Source organism: Macaca fascicularis, chromosome 16 (genome assembly GCF_037993035.2).
Source record: "Macaca fascicularis isolate 582-1 chromosome 16, T2T-MFA8v1.1".
Classification (NCBI taxonomy): Eukaryota; Metazoa; Chordata; class Mammalia; order Primates; family Cercopithecidae; genus Macaca; species Macaca fascicularis.
In genome coordinates, this window is record NC_088390.1 from 10,078,147 (window position 1) to 10,100,371 (window position 22,225).

The following is a 22,225-nucleotide window of genomic DNA, read 5'->3' on the forward strand; positions in this document are numbered from 1 at the left end:
TGATCCTGTCTACCTGGAGATAGCGTCAGATCCCACGGGCTGAAGCCTCAATCCCACAAGGCTACTCCCTGCTTCAGACACCAATCACAAGCAGCAGGTTGTCACCTACACGCCTGATAGATAGGCTATAAATCAGGGATTCTACAACTCCCTCCACGGGTTCGATTCCTTTGCAAAAGCAGCTCACTGAACTCAGGGAAACACTTTACTAACCTTTACCCACTTATTACACAGGCTATGACAAAGGATACAGATGAAGAGGCAGATGGAAGAGATGCATAGGGCCAGGGATGGGGGAAGGGGCACGGGGCTTCCATGCCCTCTCCAGGTACCACTCCCCAGGCTCCATGTGCTCAGTTAACCAGAAGCTCTCAACACTCTGTTTTTCTAGGTTCTTATGGAGGCTTCAGTATATAGACATGATTGATGCCATCATTGGGAATTGACAATCAGCCTCTTTCCTCTCCCCAGAGGTGTGTAGGGTAGGGGCTGAAGTTCCAACCTTCTAATCATGCCTTGGTCTTTCCTGTGACCAACTCCCATCCTGAAGCTGCCTAGGGGCTCCCAGACACCCATCGTCTCATTAGTAAACAAGAGACAGTCTTAAGATTCTGGAGATTCCAAGGGTTTATGCCAGGGAGCTGGACAGAAGACCAAATATATATTTCACAGTATCCAGCTATACATGTTCAAGACTCTTCTCTAAGAAACTGCCCAAATCCTAGTTTGGATCCACATGCTATGGGTGTGACTACTTGGCTGTTGCTACTGGACCTGCCAAGAGTTGTATGGAACAGGACTTGGGGTGGTCCCCTTCCACCATAAGTGGCCACTTCTGCCAAATGGCTGCTGAAGAAGAAAAGGCAAGACTGCGGAGAGAAAGATGCATTCAGAGAAATAAGAGGCATCGGCCAGCACTGTGGCTCCCGCCCATGATCCTAGCACTTCGGGAGGCCAACATAGATGTCTTGAGCCCAGGAGCTCCAGACCAGCCTGGGCAATATAGTGAGACCCCGTCTCTACTTTATAAAAGAGGAAAAGACAGAAAAGAAAAAGAAAAGAAAAGGAAAAAAGAAAAAGTAGCAGCATAAGACATCACAAGGCCCCACAGTTAGGACAATCAATCTTGGCACCTAATTTTCCCATCCTTACACCTGCGTTTCTGTGAGATGCCCCCATATCCCTCTAATAAATGCCCTTTTTTCATAAGTTAGTATGAGTGGGTTTCTAGTCCTGTAACAAGACGGTCCCCACCCAAGGACATGCATCAGAGCACACTGCCCTGTAAATGGCCAACACCGGCCCAGAGGCCATTAGGCTGACATCTGGAATATTCTTCGGGACCATGTTGAACTGTGGCTTTTTAACAGGCTCCAAGCAGTGCTTCTATAATCTCTCCATGGACAATCATACCACACTACTGCTCGGAAACTTCTCCCACAAAATGGCATTTTTTCACTTATGCATCAACTTTTTGTTGTTGTTTTCTGAGAAACTCAGCCTTTATTAATTTCAATTGCTTGCACTGTAATCCACATATAGAAGACTTTCCAGTAAAAAGTGTGACTTTACGTGTATAAATTATGCTCAAGGCCAGGTACAGTGGCTCATGCCTGTGATCCCAGCACTTTGGGAGGCCGAGGCAGGTGGAACACTTGAGGTCAGGAGTTCGAGACCAGCCTGGCCAACACGGTGAAACCCCGTCTCTACTAAAAATAAAAAAATTAGCTGGGCGTGGTGGTATATGCCTGTAAACCCAGTTACTTGGGAGGCTGAGGCAGGAGAATTACCTAAACTCGGGAGGCGGAGGTTGCAGTGAGCCGAGATCACGCCACTGCACTCCACCCTGAGTGACAGGATAAGACTTTGTCTCAAAAAAAAAAAAAAATTACGCTCAAAATCACTGAGTATTGCTTTTCACAGGACTTGGGGGAAACAGAAAGAGCTAAGGCTATTTTGGGAAATAGAAATCAGCAATAATCTCTCAGGTGCAGCCATAAAACTACTTGTAAACTTGCTGGATTCCCAAGGAAGAGGATGGCCATTTAGCCCCATGGCTCCTTCAGGCACACAGAAAAAGTCCTTATCATGAACCAGCACTGTAAAACATGTATAGAAATTCTGGGCAAAAAAAAAGCTATTCTCAAACATCAAAAAGGGCATTCAGGATAGAAAAGACCACAGAAAATGAAGCAGAACTAGGCAGCATTTTATAGTTGAAGGAAATAAGGAAATAAGATTCCTTGGGAAATTGCAGGAGGTTTAAAAACCTCTCCGCAAAGAGGACCGAAAAGCTCATCTGTGGAGGGGCATGGTAAGATGCTAGGAACAGGGGCAGCCTTAAAGGAGCGCATCTCAAAAGTCAGAGCCCATCAGGATCACTTGGAGGACTGGTTAAAACAGATTGCAGCTGTTAGCCATTGATTAGGACTTGGTCTGTTTCATACTGAGATGGTCAGTTTCAAGCCAGTCCTGTGATGCTGTGTGATATGAGCATCACAGTCCCCTGGAGGGAGCATTAAAATGCAAATTTCTGGGTCTCACCCCTAGAGTTTCTGATTTAGTAGGTCTGGGGTAGGGCCTGAGAAAGTGCATATCTAACAAGTTCCCAGGTGATGCTGATGCTGCTGGTCTGGGGACTGCACTTTGAGAAGCACTGGTCTAGAAGGCGACAAAGAAGGGCAGGGTTTTCTCTGCACCAGCTGCTACCTTTATCCAGGTGTTGGAGGTAGGACCCTTTAAAAGAAAGGCACAAGAATCAAAACAACCCACCAATTACTCTTGAAAGCACCCTCTGCCTGCGCCATTTCCTCCAAACGGGTGGTAATGATGAAAACTACAGGCCGGGCACGGTGGCTCACACCTGTAATCCCAGCACTTTGGGAGGCCAAGATGGGTGGATCACAAGGTCAGGAGATCAAGACCATCCTGGCTAACACGATGAAACCCTGTCTCTGCTAAAAATACAAAAAATTAGCCAGGCGTGGTGGCGGGCACCTGTAGTCCCAGCTACTCGGGAGGTTGAGGCAGGAGAATGGCATGAACCTGGGAGGCGGAGCTTGCAGTGAGCCGAGATCACACCACTGCACTCCAGCCTGGGTGACAGAGCGAGACTCATCTCAAAAAAAAAAAAAAAAAAAAAAAAAAAAAACTACAGAAATGACATCAGGTTGGTCAGAGAGATCTAGGAAAAGAGTGAACGCAACAGGGCAGATTCACCGAGAGTCGTGAAATCAGCCAGGTCCCCAGATACTCAGGTCATCATAAAAGTTACTTGAGATTTTCATCTCTATCTCTAAATTCTGCTAGTGAAGCAAGTTCTGTGTCTGCACACCTTGTAATAAGAATCTACTCTTCATACAAAAGAGTGGAGCCAGCTGGGTGGCACTGCGGCATTCAAAAATCACCTAATCACCGTGTGCCCCTGGCCCTTTCTGTTCTTCCACTTCCCAAGGCTTTGCCTCTGCTCTGTCCTCTCCGTACCTTTCTGCAGTGGCACCCATCTCACCAATCAGCACATATCATTTGTATATACTGGGAGCAAAAAGCAAGTGAAGTCTTGGTCTGAGACAAGGAATCACCATCTCCTTGCCTTCCAGCCTGGCACACTCCTTCTCCAGTGGCAGAGAGCACAGCACATGGGCTGGGTATTATTGGGTGTTCCTTTTATCACATAAAAACAAACAAAAAAAGCCCTGGGCCTTTTCAGGCTCAGGTTCAGGTTCACACAGCCTGGCCCTGGAACAAACCCCTGATGGCCAGAACATAAGAGCACTTGTTTAGCTTAGCAACACCCCAAAAGACAGCTAGAAGATTCAAGCCGAAGAAAGGCAAGGGACATGAATGGAAACAGAAATCTGAGAAAGATCAAGAGAAACAGAGGAGCACGAGGGTTATGCTGGGGAATGGGAAGTAAAAGAAAGCCTTAGCGCTAAGCTCCAGCCCTCTCCTCTATTTCAGAGAAATTATTATTATTATTATTATTTTTTTTTTTTTTGAGAGGAGTCTCGCTCTGTCACCCAGGCTGGAGTACAGTGGCCGGATCTCGGCTCACTGCAAGCTCCGCCTCCCGGGTTTACGCCATTCTCCTGCCTCAGCCTCCCGAGTAGCTGGGACTACAAGCGCCCGCCACCACGCCCGGCTAATTTTTTTGTATTTTTAGTAGAGACGGGGTTTCACCGTGTTAGCCCGGATGGTATTGATCTCCTGACTTCGTGATCCGCCCGTCTCGGCCTCCCAAAGTGCTGGGATTACAGGCTTGAGCCACCGCGCCCGGCCACGAGAAATTATTTTTATCTTACTTATAAAAGTAATACAGGTCCAGGGAAGAAACATTGGAAAATAAATAAAAGTGAAAAGAGGACGTAAAACCCTCCCTAATGCCATGCCTTGGAAAGAAGCACCGTGAACAAGCACCTTCCCTGCAACTTGACGAGGTGGCGTCTCACTGTGGGGAGGCACCCAGCCAGCAGGAATCAGGGAAAAAAAAGGAAGTGGAGGCAGGAGCTGAGCCCTCCTCTGCAGCGGCCATCAGGGTTGTCTCCCGGGGGACATACAGAGCCTGAAAGGTTTTAAAAACTAGCCTAACTCTCTCTTTTAGAGATGGGGGAACTGCAATGTCGGGATCCTGGAAATGCAAGGAAGAGCTTAACATACCAGGAAACAGCAGAGCTGCAGGTAAGACCTTCAGTCAAGGCCTCCCTGGTATGGTTCAGAGCAGCCGGGAGAAGGATCACAAGTATTTGGAAATGAATTGCTTTTTAAGTCCCTCTTTTCTGTAGCTTGTACCCAAAAAACAAAATCACATTTTAAAAACATCCATCTTTCTTGGAACTGGTACCAAGACAGCTCTTCTAAGCAAGAGCCTGTACTCCACATTCACCGACGCCCTGGCAAGGCAATGGGAAAACAAGCCACCCTTTCTGTTGCTCGTGCCACCTGAACCTCATGCCGGGTATTGAAACGTAGGGGACGGATTGCAACATGTTTACAGCATCCTCCAGGACACGATTCCACTGCTCAGGTATCAGTGCTCAAAGATACCACAGTGCGGGGCGGGGGAAGCGTGTCAGTTTCCAGGGGGCTGTAACAAAATACCACATTACTGGGCGGCTTAAAGAACAGAAACGTCTTGTGACAGTTCTGGAGGCCAGAAGTCTGAAATCAAGATACTGGCAGGGTTGACTCCTTCTGAGAATCTGTCCCAGGCCTCTCTCCTAGCTTGTGGTGGCCTTGGGCATTCCTTGGCTTGTAGATGGCTTTCTCCCTGTGCCTTCGCAGCATCTTCCCTCTATGCGTGTCTGTCTCTGAGTCCACATTTCCCCCCTGAGATGAGGACCCCACCATATCGGATATGGGTCCACTATGCTCCAGGAAGAACACTTTGTTTGTTTTTTAATTATACTTTAAGTTCTAGGGTACATGTGCACAACGTGCAGGTTTGTTACATATGTATACATGTGCCATGATGGTGTGCTGTACCCATTAACTCGTCATTTACATTAGGTATATCTCCTAATGCTATCCCTCCCCCCTCCCCCCACCCCATGACAGGCCCCGGTGTGTGATGTTCCCCTCCCTGCGCCCAAGTGATCTCATTGTTCAATTCCCACCTATGAGTGAGAACATGCGGTGTTTGGTTTTCTGTCCTTGTGATAGTTTGCTCAGAATAATGGTTTCCAGCTTCATCCATGTCCCCATAAAAGACATGAACTCATCCTTTTTTATGGCTGCATAGTATTCCATGGTGTATATGTGCCACATTTTCTTAATCCAGTCTATCATTGATGGGCATTTGGGTTGGTTCCAAGTCTTTGCTATTGTGAACGTGCCACAATAACCATACGTGTGCACGTGTCTTTATAGCAGCATGATTTATTATCCTTTGGGTATATACACCCAGTAATGGGAAGGCCGGGTCAAATGGTATTTCTAGGTTTAGATCCTTGAAGCATCACCACACTGGAGGACCACATCTTAACTTGATCATTTCAAAGATCTTACTTCCAAATAAGATCACATTCACAGGCACTGGCGAGTTAGAACTTGGACACCTTTTGTGGGACACAACTCAACCCGTAACACGAAGCAGAAGGCTGGGGCTGGCTGGGGGTGATGGGAGACGGGGATAGAGGTCCAGCGAACACCTGGAAGTTGATCTGGGGATGAGAAAGTCTGGACAAATGAGAAACAGAGGAGCCTGGGGGTTCCATAGCAGAGACTGCAGGTGTCTGGCATGGCCCAGAGGGGCAGTAAAGAAAGCACAGGACAGCCATGCTCCAGCCGCGGCACAAGTCCACACAGGTATTCACCCAAAGCCCATGAGTATAGTAATATTGATTATGAAAACAATGACATTTTCTGTACCAGTTGGAAAACTGCTTTTGCTCCAACCTCCCCACTCCATATGTCACCAGCCACCAAGGCCCCCCACGGGGTCCCCACAATCTGGCCAAGTTTTCAGAGTGGGAGTAGGACCCTATCCCAACATATTACTCCAAGAGTCCACCCCTGTGGCAGACCACGCAATAAATGGCTTGACTTTCGACTGATCTCACAGGAGCCACTTTCTGGGGCTGAGGGTATCTTTGGACACACAGATAGGCGTTAACCACAGCCGGCGAGAGGGCAGGAGCTTCATGCCACAGAAATGTCCAGGGTGCCCGCTACCTGCACAGCACAGCTCAGGATCCGTCCAAGGATGACAAGACCCCAGTGCATCTCAGTGCCCCTTCTGCTCCGCGGGGCACAGTGCTCACAGGCAGCGGGCGGGCAGTAAACACAGCACCCTGCATGACTAACTTCTCACCCTGTTTTCCTCCTCCCACACCTCTTGGATGAGTACTGCCCACTTTGGAATCCAACTCAGAATGAAGTAACAAAAAAGCCATTGCCCCACTCCAAGGTCTTCCTCCAACAATAACAATCTCATAGATGGGACCTCATGCCAGCTTTGCTCAGGGAGGCACCGTCTCAAACAGTCGTTGGTGGTGAGCTCGTATGGGTTGCAACTCAAGGCCTCGTAGGGTGTTTGGAGGTGGAAGGACTCTCAGCACAATATTCAGGCAGGAAAGACAATGGACTCCAACCCAAAGAACGTCTCATTTTAACAATCTCATATCCACTTCAGCAAGCATTCTGTCTTTGCAAACAAGTAGCCATTCGCACTGTGTTCGCCCACACCACCCCTGCAAGAAGGCATCCAAGAGGCTAATTAGATAGAGCCTGGCACACAGAAGGCATTTAGCAAATACTTGTAACTTGATAATCAATTCACATGGTCCTTGCCCACTCACTTATTAGAATATAACCTGCAGATCATTTCCATGTAGACTAGGAGTTTCACTGACTCCCTGGGACCCAACCCTTTAAAAGCTCACTCTGGTTATGTCCATCCAGACTGATCCTCCCTGTAGCCCAAAACTTCCCGCCGCACCGCAGGCTCCCATTCCCACACCCTACCCCACAGTCTCCACTCAAGCCCCAGAATGGCAGAGCTTCCTGCGCTAATGTTGGACACACATAAACGCCCCAGAAAAAAGGCAGAGTAGGATGGGTTTTAAGATCCCTCTTGAAACTGGTGCTTCATACCTGTTAACTAATGAGTCCGCTCGCCCCAGATTTTTTACTCTCTTGCTTGGTTCCCTTTCACAACCTCTCATTTCCAAGTTTATTCATAAAATGTCTTCCTGGGCAGTGGCTCATGCCTGTAATCCTAGCACTTTGGGAGGCCGAGGTTGGACGGATCACAAGGTCAGGAGTTCAAGACCAGCCTGACCAACATGGTGAAACCCTGTCTCTACTAAAAATACAAAAATTAGCTGGGCATGGTGGCGTGTGCCTGTAATCCCAGCTACCTGGGAGGTTGAGGCAGCAGGAGAATCACTTGAACCCAGAAGGCGGTGGCTGTAGTGAGCCGAGACTGAGCCATTGCACTCCAGCCTGGGCAACAGAGCAGGACTCTACCTCAAAAAAAAAAAAAAAAAAAAAAAAAAGAGAGAGAGAGAGATATATCTTATCTACATATATAGATCTATATAGAGATAGATATCTACATATACTATATATAGATAGATATTATCTATATATACTAGATACGGTATATATAGTATACAGATAGATATTATCTCTATATATCGTATATACATTATCTATATATATAGTATATATAGATATCTAGATATATACGATATATAGACAGATATCTATATAGATATATACTATAGATAACATCTATATCTGTATATCTATAGATTATATCTATAGATATAGATAGGTAAGATCTATATATGGATAGTATCTATATAGATGATATCTATATCTATAGATAGTATCTATATAGATAGATGGATTATATCTATATCTATAGACAGATAAATTATATCTGTATCTGTAGATAGATAATATCTATATATAGTATATATAGATATATCTATATAGTATATAATATCTATATATAGATAATATCTATCTATATATAGTATATACAGAGATATTATCTATCTATATATACTATAGATATTTATAGTATATATAGTATAATATCTATCTCTCTATATATACTATATATATTACCTATCTCGATATATATACTATACTAGAGACTCGACAGAAGCTTCCATTCTGTGTACACAGTGCTTAAAAATGTTGTTAGTTTTCAACAATGAAAAATAGAGTTTTGTTCATAAACATCTGGATATCTATTTTCTTTCAGAAACTCATGAGGTGTCGTCCCACCAGCCCCACCTTCCTGCCTGTACACAGCTGGTTGGGGCTGAGAAGGTTACCACTACCTGCCATTTTTAAAAAATATTCAGTTGAGCTGCTTCATGCATGTGTTTTCCGTGTTTAGTTCTATGAGTGTCTGAGTTTGGGTCCGATGAAAAGAGGGCGCCTGGTAATTTTGCAACAAGTATTACAGGTGAGGGTGGCATCAGACACAAACTCAGGAAGAGAAATATATATAGAGAGAGAGATAGATAGATAGATATAGATAACAGATATATCTATATAGATATAGATATAATAATATCTATTATATAGATAGATATATAGAAGGTAGTGGTTTGGAAGGACAGCTCTCCTGGATTCCAGAGGTCCTGACCTTGCCTGCGTGCCACGTCCCTGCCACCCCCAAAACATCATAATGCCATTTCCCTAGGAGTCCAGTAATCACAGACCAGCTCTTTTCAAAAAGAGTTCAAATCAAGCAAAAGTCATTCCTGATGGGTACACAATTCACAGTAGACCTGTACTTCCTTTGGCCTATAATTAATGAGTGTTGGTCGATCTAATGACTGGTAGAGATCCTGCTATGGGATTACTGGCTGGACTCTGCTAAGCCACTGGGCTCTGCCATGTAATGAATGGTAAAGAGGCAAGTGACGACAGGCCAGCACACTTGTCCTAACCCAAGTAGGCAAATTAGGATGCCCCAGTCTAAAGATCTCCGTAGAAGAGAAAAATGGAAGAAGAAGAAATTTTACAGCTCCTCCAAACCTCCTAGGTTCCTCGAAGGCAGGGATGCTTTTCATCTTGTTCGGATGCCAGGGTGCTAAGCAGAATGTACAAATGAAAACAGTACAAGCCCCAAATTCTTTGACTTAGCCTCGGCTAGAAACAAAGTTGAAAGCAGAGTGCATGCATATTTCTTTTAATAGTAAAAATACTGAGATCCAAACAATGTTTGAGCTATTGACCCTAAAGCTTTGAAATTTTAAGACCTGCCATTACATCCTCTTACACAGATAGGAATAAAGGCTGGAAAATATACACAAGTCAGCCATGCTGGCGACACTTAAGAATATAACACCGGCCAGGTGAAGAGCCTTTCTTGGCAACTGTATACTCATTCTAAGTCTTGTCTCCATAAAATTGAGTTATTTGTCTTCAATAGCTCCACCATGAGATTCTACCATTGTTTATGGTTATAGGGCCTTTAACTTTGGGGCTACGATGCATGTTTACCTGTTTAAAGAAACTGTGTTTTCTCATTCAATTTCTGTAAGAGGAAATTGGATTAAAGTTTGTTCTTCAGCTTGATAATATTCGACTATGCCTCCACCATTGTATTATTATAAAGTGTCCTTGCAAGTAAAAAATAGGTGGTGACTGTTAGAAAACTTGGAAAAATATAAAGTAGACACTTTTCTCTTTCCAAATAGATTCTGAAGGTCAGTGGTAGAATCTACGTATTGTTTTGTTTTTTAAACAAACTCAATTTCTGAGGTGTTTCCGACACCCACCAAAGTTTAACAATCAGGCAGGAAGACTCCCTAACCAAGACGTCTAAAAGAATGGTTTTTAGGCCGGGCATGGTAGCTCACACCTGTAATCCCAGCACTTTGAGAGGCTGAGGCTGGTGGATCACCTGAGGTCAGGAGTTTGAAAGCAGCCTGGCCAACATGGTGAAATCCGTCCCTACTAAAAATACAAAATTAGTCGCGTGTGGTGGCTGGCACCTGTAATCCCAGCTACTCGGGAGGCTGAGACAGGAGAAATCCCTTAGAACCCAGGAGGCAGAGGTTGCAGTGAGCTGAGACGGCGCCATTGCACTCCAGCCTAAAAAGGCCGGGCGTGGTGGCTCACGCCTGTAATCCCAACACTTTGGGAGGCCGAGGCGGGCGGATCACGAGGTCAGGAGATCGAGACCATCCTGGCTAACTCGGTGAAACCCCGTCTCTACTAAAAATACAAAAAATTAGCTGGGTGTGGTGGCAGGCACCTGTAGTCTCAGGTACTCGGGACGCTGAGGCAGGAGAATGGTGTGAACACTGGAGGCGGAGCTTGCAATGAGCTGAGATCACACCACTGCACTCCAGTCTGGGTGACAGAGCAAGACTCTGTCTCAGAAAAAAAAAAAAAAAAAACACTTTCTAAAGGATGCCAAGAAAGTCATAAACACCCACCATGCCCACAGATGCCTGTTTGTAATGACACTTTTATTTCAATGTAATTCACATATCATTATATTCACCCTCTAAAAGCATATAATATAATGGTTTTTGGAATAGTCACAGAGTTGTATAACGTGCACCACTACCTAATTTTAGAACATTTTTATTGTCTCAAAAAGAAACCTTGTACCCATCAGTAGTCACTCTCCATTAACTCCAGCCCCAGGCAACCACCAGGGTGATTTTCTGTGGATTTCTCTATTCTAGGCATTTCACATAAACAGAATCATATGGCACATGGCTTTTTGTGTCTAGTTTCTTTGACTTACTGTGATGTTTTCAAGGTTCATCCACGTTGTAGCATGTATCAGCCAGTACCTTCATTCCTTTTTATGGCTGAATAATATTCCATCGTATGGATAAAACCACATTTTGTTTATCTATTCATCAGCTGATGGGCATTTGGATTGCTGCTGGTCATAATAAATAACGCTGCTCTGAACATGCACGCACAGGTTTTTGTGTGGGCATGTGTCTCCAATTTTCTTGGGTATACAGCTAGGAGTGGAATATTCTGGGTCACTGAATATTCTAGAAGATTTCTGGATCCTATTCTACACATTTATTTTTGTTCCACTTCCATATCTGAACCACGTGCTGCTCATCAGTGACTCCACCTAACAGTGAGGAACGCCCTCACACTGTTTTCCAATAAACAGTCTTGCAAAGTAACTCAGCTTCCTAGAATACAGCAAATAACAAAATCTGTCTCTTTTGTCTTTTGACTTGTGTGGGTCTTCAACTTCATACCAGCAGTGTGACTGACTCGAAGCCACTTGGCATTTGCCACAAATGAGAGATGATTGGCCTTCAACACTGGTGAAAAATGAGGGGTGTGTTACGCACGTAAGTTTTATCTAAACGTTACACATTAGAACAGATATCCTAGAAGAGAAAACAAAACCCACACAGAAGCGGATTAATAGGAAGCTTTAAGCTCTCACAGCCTTCCACTAAGAATCCATTAAAGAAAAATAATGGAGCCAAAATTAGTCTTTATATAAATTAGGCTGACTGTCTCTCTCACACACACACACACGCGCACATGCACATGCACACAACCCTAATTTAATCAACCAAATGTGCCACATGCACATCTTTTTAGTCTCACATTTGCTCAACACAGATGGACAGAAGAAAATAGACGGATGTTTTTGGGTATAGAACCTTCTCAGAGTAACTTTTATTAACATGGAATTATCAGGGCCGTTCGTTCTATTTGGGGAGTTCGAAAATGATCCGATTATTTGTAACAAAGAAAAGTTAAACGTGTTCTACTGGAAAACTTATCCAGAAACTCACATTAGTTCCTGGCATAATAAAGTTAAATGGGAATCCAATCATTTAAAGAAAAATTAAAGCAAGAAATCAAGAAAATTACTATTTGGCAAAGGAATCCAAAAGCTCAAATCCTGGTTTAGTCCTCCAAGCTTTGCTCACAAACATAATAACACATTTATAGACATAGATTCTTCATCAAAAGAGCTTAAAAGGCTGGGTGTGATGCTCATGCCTGTAATGCCAACATTTTGGGAGGCCAAGACAGGAGGATTGCTTGAGCCCAGACTTCAAGACCAACCTGGGCAATATAGCAAGACCCCTTCTCCAAAAAAAAACAAAAACAAAAACACTTTTTTTTTTCAGTAGTCTGGCATAGTGGCATATGCCCATGGTCCCAGTTACTTGGAAGGCTAATGTGGGAGGATTACTTGAGTCCGGGAGGTCGATTTTGCCATGGCACTCCAGCCTGGATGACAGAGAGACTCCATCTCAAAAAAAAAAAAGCTTAAAAACAATTTTTAACTCTCCTGGATCTGGGTTCATGCTTTAATAAGATGCATAGATTTCCCTTAAAAATTGTTATTTCCGATTATTTTTCTTTGTCTACTAATCCACAAACTCAGTTATTCTCATTTCAACTTAAGTCACTGTCACCCATGCCCATTCTTCCAAATACTGAGGCAAAAATGAAAAGATTAGAAGACTGGGCGGTCTGGTCACAGCTTGGCTTATAAATAACCAGATCACCTGTATCAAGTCCCTTTACCACGTAGGGACTTCATTTCCGTATGCGTAAAACAAACAGGTTCTATTTCTTAAACCAGATATTGTGAACTTTTTCTGGTAAGGGTCAGAGAGTAAATATTTTCACTTTGTGAGCCACGTGGTCTCTGCTGCAACTACAGATACTCCTCAACTTATGACAGGGATATATACTGAGAAACCCATTGTAACTTGCAAATACTGTATGTCAAAAATGCACGTATTACAGCTAAACTACTGAATACCACAGCTTAACTTCACCTACCTTACACGTGCTCAGAACACTTCCGTTAGCGTACAGTTGGGCAAAATCATTTAATATAAAGCCTATTTTGTAGTATTGTATGTCTCTTGTAATTGACTGAATATTGAACTGAAGTACAGTTTCTAGCGAATGAGTATCACTTTTCGCACCAAGTCAAAAAATCGTTAAGTCCAACCATTTTAAGTTGGAGACAGCCTGTACTCAGTTCTACAATCTCAGTGCAAAACCAGCCATAGACAGTATGTAAACAAAAGGGCATGGCTGTGTTGCAATAAAGAAAGCTTCATTTATAAAAACAGCTGTGAGTTGAATTTGGCCCATGGGCTACAGTGTGCCAACCCCTGCGTTAGAGGATTTAGAAGCTTCCTCCTAGGATGATTATGAAGTCAAATCACTGGCCTCTGCAACCCACTTTTAGGAAAGATCAAGTTCTGAAGGTCTGAGAGTGGAGACAGATGTTCACCGCAGCACTCAGTTCTAGGAGAGTGTCTAGGGACACAGATATTGGACTCTTCATAGTTCCATCAACAGCCACCTTCTATTTTACTTGGTACCTCGCTCATGCTCTGCTGACCACTGCCTTGGGCTTAGATGAAGCATCACTCTGGATGGTGGAATCTGGCTTTCTGAAAGGTTGGTAGGAGTCAGATGGCACAACCCAAATGTGTAGGGAAACCGCTATGCAAGGGGAGGGGCTTGGCCAGTGTAAAATAGGAGACAAGAGGGAGGTGAGCAGATAAAACATCTTTGCTTTCCTGGGGACTACTCCAGCGCATGGTTCCTCTTTGCAGCCCTTCCAGAAGTGAACATATCCACTAAGTGACCTGCTGGGACTCTGCATTTCATTGTCAAACACCAGCCAGCATCACTTGGCATGTTCTTTGGCTTTCCTTCCCTTGCACACCTACCCTCACCACTCTGTACCGATACCTCCTAAATAAGGTGTTAACGCTCAATCCTTGTATCAGGCTCTGCTTTATATTGGGGGAGAAAGGGTTAAGATACCATCTCAAATGGTACTCTTTCTTTAAACAATGAACAACGTAGATAAAACTCCTGGATGTAGAGTATACAAAGATTAATAAATAAGAAGTAAAATCTTGACTAATACATTAAACTAAACTAATCTTGGCCATCTATACTAGCTTCAACTACCCCTAAGGTCCAAATGCTAAAATGTATCCTAAACAATATCTAAAAGGCCAGCATCTCTCCAAAGAGAGGGCCTGAATACCTATACCTATGGCTATATTAAGTGAGGAAGCATGCATGCCTGGCCTTCCAATTACATATATATACACACACACACTCACACATATATATACCTATATATACACATATATACACACACGTATATATACACAACACATATATACACATACACACATATATATACATATATACATTATATACACACATGTATACATATATACACATTATATATACACACATATGTGTGTGTGTGTGTGTGTGTGTGTGTGTGTGTGTGTATATATATATATTTTAAGACGGAGTCTTGCTCTGTTCCCCAGGCTGGAGTGCAGTGGTGCAATCTTAGCTCGCTGCAAGCTCTGCCTCCCGGGTTCACGCCATTCTTCTGCCTCAGCCTCCTGAGTAGCTGGGACTACAGGCGCCCACCACCATGCCCAGCTAATTTTTTTTTGTATTTTAGTAGAGACAGGGTTTCACCGTGTTAACCAGGATGGTCTCGATCTCCTGACCTCGTGATCCACCCACCTCGGTCTCCCCAAGTGCTGGGATTACAGGCGTGAGCCACTGCACCCGGCACCAATTATATTTTTATTTTATTTATTTATTTGAGACAGGGTCTTGCTCTGTCACCCAGGCTGGAAAGCAATGGTGCGATTTCGGTTCATTGCAACCTCTGCGTCCTGGGCTCAAGTGATCCTTCCACTTCAGCCTCACAAATAGCTGGGACTACAGGTGTGCGCCATCACGCCCAGCTAATTTTTGTATTTTTAATAGAGATGGGGTTTCACCATGGTCCCCAGGCTGGTCTCGAGCTCTTGGGCTCAAGTGATCCACCCACCTCAGCCTCCCAAAGTGCTGGATTACAGGTGAGAGCCACCACACCCGGCCAACCTTTCAATTATAAATGGAACAAAAAATGTTGTGCTGTATCTCTCGAAAAAAAATTATTTGTTGTTGTATAAGTAAGAGGTCCCTGCCATGGTCTGAATGTTTGTGTCCCCTCCAAATTCACGTGTTGAAACCTAATTCCCCATGTGACAGTATGAAGAGGCAGCGCTTTTAGGAGGTGACTAAGTCGTGCAGGCTCTACCATCATGGACTTAGTGCCATTAAAAGAGAAACCCAGGACGGGCGCGGTGGCTCACGCCTGTAATCCCAGCATTTTGGGAGGCCAAGACGGGCGGATCATGAGGTCAGGAGATCGAGACCATCTTGGCTAACACGGTAAAACCCCGTCTCTACTAAAAATACAAAAAATTAGCCGGGCGTGGTGGCGGGCGCCTGTAGTCCCAGCCACTCAGGAGGCTGAGGCAGGAGAACGGCGTGAACCAGGGAGGCGGAGCTTGCAGTGAGCCGAGATCGCACCACTGCACTCCAGCCTGGGCGACAGACCAAGACTCCGTCTCAAAAAAAAAAAAAAAGAGAAACCCAGGGGAGTTTGTCTGTCCTTTCCACCACGTGAGAATGCAGCTGTCCTTATGAACCAGAAAGCAGGCCCACGCCCGACACCACATCGGCCAGCACCTTGATCCTGGACTTCCCATCCTCCTGAACTGTGATCAGTAAATTTCCATTGTTTGTAAGTCATCCAGTCTATGGTATTTTGTTACTGCAGCCTGCACAGACTAAGACAGTCTCCTTAGCACTAGCTGAGGTCCCTGGATGGGGTAGGCTATTGATAATAGCTCACTATCCATGCACTAAATACAACCCAAACCATCAGCAATGCAGTCAACTTTTGGTGGGAATGGAGAGCTTCCCTGGACAGTGCAAGACAAGCGATTTCCTGATACCAAAACCCCGGGAGTTCCTGGGGCTGAACTGAAGCCCACTGTGCATAAGGAAATTTCCAGAGAGCCACAAGAAAGACGGGCACTTCCAAAGTCCACGGAGCATGCTCTGATGGCGTTGGCGAGTTTACATGAAAGCAACAGCATTACTGCATTAACCACTGAAACTTCCTGTGAGCCATCTGGCCCAACGCCGTTTACTAGATAATCCGCGCTTTCCCCAGTGATTTAAAACATCACTCTTATCATAAACCTGAACTATATTTCAGTCTGTCTCTGACTTGCCCTGCCTGACAATCTTTTCTCCCTTGCCTTTTATGGCATTACCTTCTCCTGGATTCCTCGGATCTCTGACAATTCCTTCAAAGTCTCCTTGGCTGCTGCCTTAAACACGTGCTGCAAGGCCCTGGGTGATCTTCTACATCTTCATCACTTCACCTCTCTGCTGATGAAACGCAAATCCTGGGCCACGCTGTGTGGCTGGGCAGGTTGGTCACTGATCAACAGTGGCCGGGCCAACGGGGCAAGGAGCGGCAAACTCCATTCTACTCTCTGCATGCCAGGCCGTGTACCCACATGGGTCCCCAAGTTCCCATCTCCAGCTCAGAAGTCCTCTAAGTCACGCTGCAGCTATCTAAACGCCAGCCACCTCTCCCTGAACGCACACCAGGGAACCACACACTCAGCACGAACTCATTTTCTTTCTTCCTAACCTGTTCCTCCTTTGAATACCCTATACTCACTGTACGGTCCCATCACACAAGGCAGAAAATCCAGACAAATCTTCTCTTCCTCTTTGTCTGTCTACCTTTCTTCCAGACACTTCTAGGCAGTCCCAGTCCCTGACCTGCCATATCCTGTCTGACAGATTCCACCTCCTCCTCTCCAGCCACTGCTGTAGAATTGGTGTTTGACCTCATTATTTCTCCTCTCATTTAGTCCGTCAGCTTCCATGCTTACTGGCCTTAAAGCCTTTGCTCTGCCGCACAAGCAACCTTGCCACAATATTCTGATCATGTCACGCCATCGCCTGGAAATTTCCCATGGATTCCCGCTGCCTACAGGATAAAGACCTGACTCCTCAAAATGCCTCAAGGCCCCTGACTCTCTCTCTCACCTCTTTGTTCCTTAACCAATGCCAAACACATCCGCTGTTTCTCTCTCGCTGCCTGGTCTTTACTCATGCCGTAACCTTGGCTTGGAATGCCTGAGTCAAGGCTGCCCCCTCCCGCCCTGCAAAGACTTGGTTGACACTCAGATAAAGTTGACTACTCCCTTCCTCGAGCCCCCACATTTCCGCACAAATAATTGTAACGCTTCTAGGTTTATATGTGTCTCTGGCCCTGTTAGAACTGCAGCTTCTGAGATTAGAGACAGCATCTAATTTGATTTTGGATCCCCAGAGCTTGGCTCAGTGGTTAGCACTGTGACAACCTCATCCACAAAGTCCTAAATGGATGTGAAAATAAGCAGATTAGCCAGCCAGGCGTGGTGGCTCACGCCTGTAATCCTAACACTTTGGGAGGCTGAGGGGGGCAGATCATGAGGTCAGGAAATTGAGACCATCCTGGCCAACATGGTGAAACCCCGTCTCTACTAAAAATACGAAAATTAGCTGGGCGTGGTGGCGCGTGCCTGTAATCCCAGCTACTTGGGAGGCTGAGGCAGGAGAATCGCTTGAACCAGGGAGTTGGAGGTTGCAGTGAGCCGAGATTGCGCCACTGCACTCCAGCCTGGCGACAGAACAAGACTCTCAAAACAAGAAAAGGAGGGGGAAAAAAAGAAAGAAAGAAAGAAAACAAGCAGATTAGCCAAGGCAAGGTAATACAAATGTAAATTAGACTTTCAACCGGTTATAGGTATAAAAATGGGGACAGATCACCTATTATCCCCAGGCACCCTCTGGAAAAGAAGAGATTAGGGATTAAGAGAGAAAGATTAGAAGTGTCTGGAAGAAAGGTAGACAGACAAAGAGGAAGAGAAGAATGGCCTGCTTAGAACCAGGACCATACTTTCTGGGCCCTGGGCCGGCATGTGGATGAAATGCCACCTGGAGAGAGACAGAGCAAATATGCTTAAGCAAGGGGCCAGGCAGAGAGGCAGATGCAGCTGGCCCAGCAGTGAGGAGGCACAAGCTCAGGTGCCTCCAAGAGTCAGGAGGTAAGATAAACATGAGTGGCTATTCTCATAGATGCCTTCCTGCAGAAAGGCAGGCAGATTAAAAAATATTTAAAACATCTCTACAGCCAAATAAAACAAGTCTAAGAAATGATTCCAGAGGAGAATCAGAAAGATAGCTGCTTTCCTTCTCCCTTAGACTATCGAGCAGAATTATTAATATGATGTTCAAGGGCTGCGTGATCCCTACAAACACAGCTGACTCTTTGCCACCAGTAAGACACTCCCCATCCCCTACCCCTTCCATACCCTTCCTATCCTGCAGCTTCCTCCTCCAGGAAGCCTCCCTGATTCCCTAGGGTCTCTCTGTGACATGCTCTTAAAACACCCTGGACTCCTGCTTCACAACCCTTTCCTGATTGAATCAGATAGGTTTTCACTGAAATTCTGTAAGAAGATAAACACTTTGACGACAGACTTTGTTCTTATTAAATCCCCAGTATCCCAAGACTCACTCTGCCTGGTATATATATCTGAGGCTCAAACTATGTGTTGAACGAATGATTCAATCAAACAGATAAACAATGAGTTAAGGCCGCGTGTGGTGGCTTGCACCTATAATCCCAGCACTTTGGGAGGCTGTGGTGGGCGGATCACGAGGTCAGGAGATGGAGACCATTCTGGCTAACACGGTGAAACCCCGTCTCTACTAAAAATACAAAAAAAAAAAAAAAAAAAAAAAAAATAGCCAGGGGTGGTGGCAGGCATCTGTAGTTCCAGACACTTGGGAGGCTGAGGCAGGAGAATGGCGCGAACCCGGGAGGTGGAGCTTGCAGTGAGCCGAGATCATGCCACTGTGCTCCAGCCTGGGTGACAGAGCAAGACTGCTTCAAAAAAAGAGTTAGACAAGTAATGAATAAAAACTGGCATAATATATCTAGAATGTAAGACCAAGGTAGGTGCTGGGATTATTTTTAGCATAAAAGAGAAGGAGAGAGTCGAGCACGATAGCTCATGCCTATAATCTCAGCACTTTGGGAAGCAGAGGCAGAAGTCAGAAGTTTGGGATCAGCCTAGGCAACATACTGAAACGCTGTCTCTACTACAAAAAAAAAACAAAAACAAAACAAAACAAACTGCTTTTAGGCACAGTGGCTCATGCCTGTAATCCCAACATTTTAGAAGGTCAAGGCCAGTAGGTCAGTAGATTATTTGAGGCCAAGAATTCAAGACCAGCCTGGGCAACATGGCAAAACTTCATCTCTACAAAAAGCCAGGGGTGGTGGTACGTGCCTGTAATCCCAGCTACTCAGGAGGCTGCGGTGGGAGGGTCACTTAAGCCCAGGAAGTTGAGGCTGCAGTGAGCCACGACCGTGCCACCGCACTCCAGCCTGGGCAACAGAGTGAGATCCTGTTGCAAATAAATAAAAAACAAAAAAATCAGCCTGGCGTGATGACACATGCCTGTAATCCCAGCTACTGAGGGGGCAGAGATAGGAGGAGTGCTTGAGTCCAGGAGGTTGAGGTCGCAGTGAGCCATGATCGTGCCACTGTACTCTAGCCTGGGCAACAGAGTGCGATTCTGTCTAAATAAATAAATAAAGAGAGCAAAGGCAAATAGGGCAAGTCCTCGTCGAGCCAACAGACAGCCTGAAGCAGGGACCAGCAGCTGTGGCCCAGGGGACTATCTAGTCAAACCAACTATCATATGGCCCAGTGAACTTGCCAACGAAAATCATCTTTTACATTTTTTTTTGTTTTCTTGAGACAGAGTATTGCTCTTGTTGCCCAGGCTGGAGTGCAATGGCGTGATCTTGGCTCACTGCAACCTCTACCTCCCGGGTTCAAACAGTTCCCCTGCCTCAGCCTCTCGGGTGGCTGGGACTACAGGCGAGCACCACCACACCCAGAAAATTTTGATATTTTTAGTAGAGACGGGGTTTCACCATGTTGGCCAGACTGGTCTGGAACTCCTGACCTCAAATGATCCACCCGCCTCGGCCTCCCAAAGTGCTGGGATTACAGGCGTGAGCCACCACACCCGGCCGAAACAATGATATTTTATAACACACACAAGTTATTTGAAATTCCTATTTTGGGATCCATAGATAAAGTTTTATTGGAACACAGCTACACTCATTTGTTTACCTATCATCCAGGGCTGCTTTCACGGTGCGACAGTAGAGCTGAGTGGCTGGGACGGAGACCACATGACCCTCAAAGCCTAACTACTGGCTACGTGGCCCTTTACAGAAAAAGTTCACTGACCCCAGGCCTGGAGTCTCCATGGGATCACTATATCCCAGGACCCGTAAGAAAGCTCTCACCAGTGGCATCTGCTAAATTCTGAGTCCCAGAAAAAAAGCTGCCAGACACTGTCTATTGATATACATGTGACTTAAACATCCATTAATAGAATGCTGGTGAAATTAATAGCATACCCACGCAATGGATTACTACACCGCTGTTTAAAAGAATGAGTTAGACTGAAATGTACGAAGTATGGAAAGATGTCCACATACACTGTCAAAGTAATATAAAGGACAACATAGACAATGTTTTCCAAATTACTTTAAAAGAATAAATGTACATATGTTTAAAAGGTGAGACCAGGGATTATTTTTTATTTCAAATCCTTTTGTACTTACTGAATTTTTTACCCTGAAAAGAAACTATTCTCTAACTTAAAAAAAGATAAAGATGCTGACATTCAGAAAGCCATTTTCCCCCATGCCCCTTTGCAATAGAGTAGGTTAGTTGAGACAATAATGGATCCAAATGATTCATATCCCCTGGCAACCTGACATTCCAAAAATCTGGATCCAATGTTGTCCCAAATAACTGATGATCTCATGGTCCTACGGTCCAAATTCTGTGTTTTGTATACATAGACACACTCTTCTCTGAAACTTCAAGTCTTCGGTAACAGTGCAAAGCTGTTCATGTGTTTGTTTTGAGGAAGTGGAAGATTAGAACGGTCAGAAATAGTCCTACTTCCCTTTTCCTAGAAACTTCATTACCTCTTCCACTAGACCACGCCTCTTGAGCCTGCAGAAGGTCAGGTTGCCAGGGGATACGAATAAACCAACTGCCCTCTTTGTGTCTCTGCTAAACAGTAGCTGGTTCCCCTGTCACTAGGACCCCCCACCCATCCTGGTGCAGGCTGATAATCATCAGCTGTAGTAACGATACCCGCAGGTGGGAAGGGGTGGTCATGTAGTCAGGTGGGCACAGAGGAGTGAGAGGCCAAGGCTGAGCCAGCAGGTGGATTTGGGTAGGAGTTTCGTCTTCTGCCTCGGCACGCATGTCTATGATCCCCACTAAATCTAACTTTGTTGGTTTAAATCCTCTCAGTTCTTTCATGGTAATTTCTTTTTTTTTTTTCCCTTGAGACAGAGTCTCGCTCTGTTGCCCAGGCTGGAGTGCAGTGGTGTGATCTCGGCTCACTGTAAGCTCCGCCTCCTGGGTTCACGCCATTCTCCTGCCTCGGCCTCCAGAGTAGCGGGGACTACAGGCGCCCACCACCACGCCCGGCTAATTTTTTGTATGTTTAGTAGAGACAGGGTTTCACTGTGTGAGCCAGGATGGTCTCGATCTCCTGACCTAGTGATCCGCCCACCTCGGCCTCCCAAAGTGCTGGGATTACAGTCGTGAGCCACCGCGCCTGGCCTCTCATGGTAATTTCTTTGGGGAGTCATGGAGGTCAAGACACAGTTCTGTTTAGCTGGTTTGCCCTGTCCTGCCCTGCCCAAGACCACAGGCTGCAATAGTGCCCTCTATTCGCCTTGTTACAGAACCTGCCACGCGGTGCACTCCCTTTTACAGACCATCTACAGCCAACT

The 22,225-nt window shown here is 45.3% G+C and overlaps 1 protein-coding gene across 17 annotated transcripts in view; it reads right to left on the reverse strand.

The window, feature by feature from the left end:
• Positions 1-22,225, reverse strand: part of GAS7 (growth arrest specific 7) — a 288,726-nt gene that overhangs the window by 85,096 nt on the left and 181,405 nt on the right. The gene's annotated exons all lie outside the window — the stretch shown is intronic.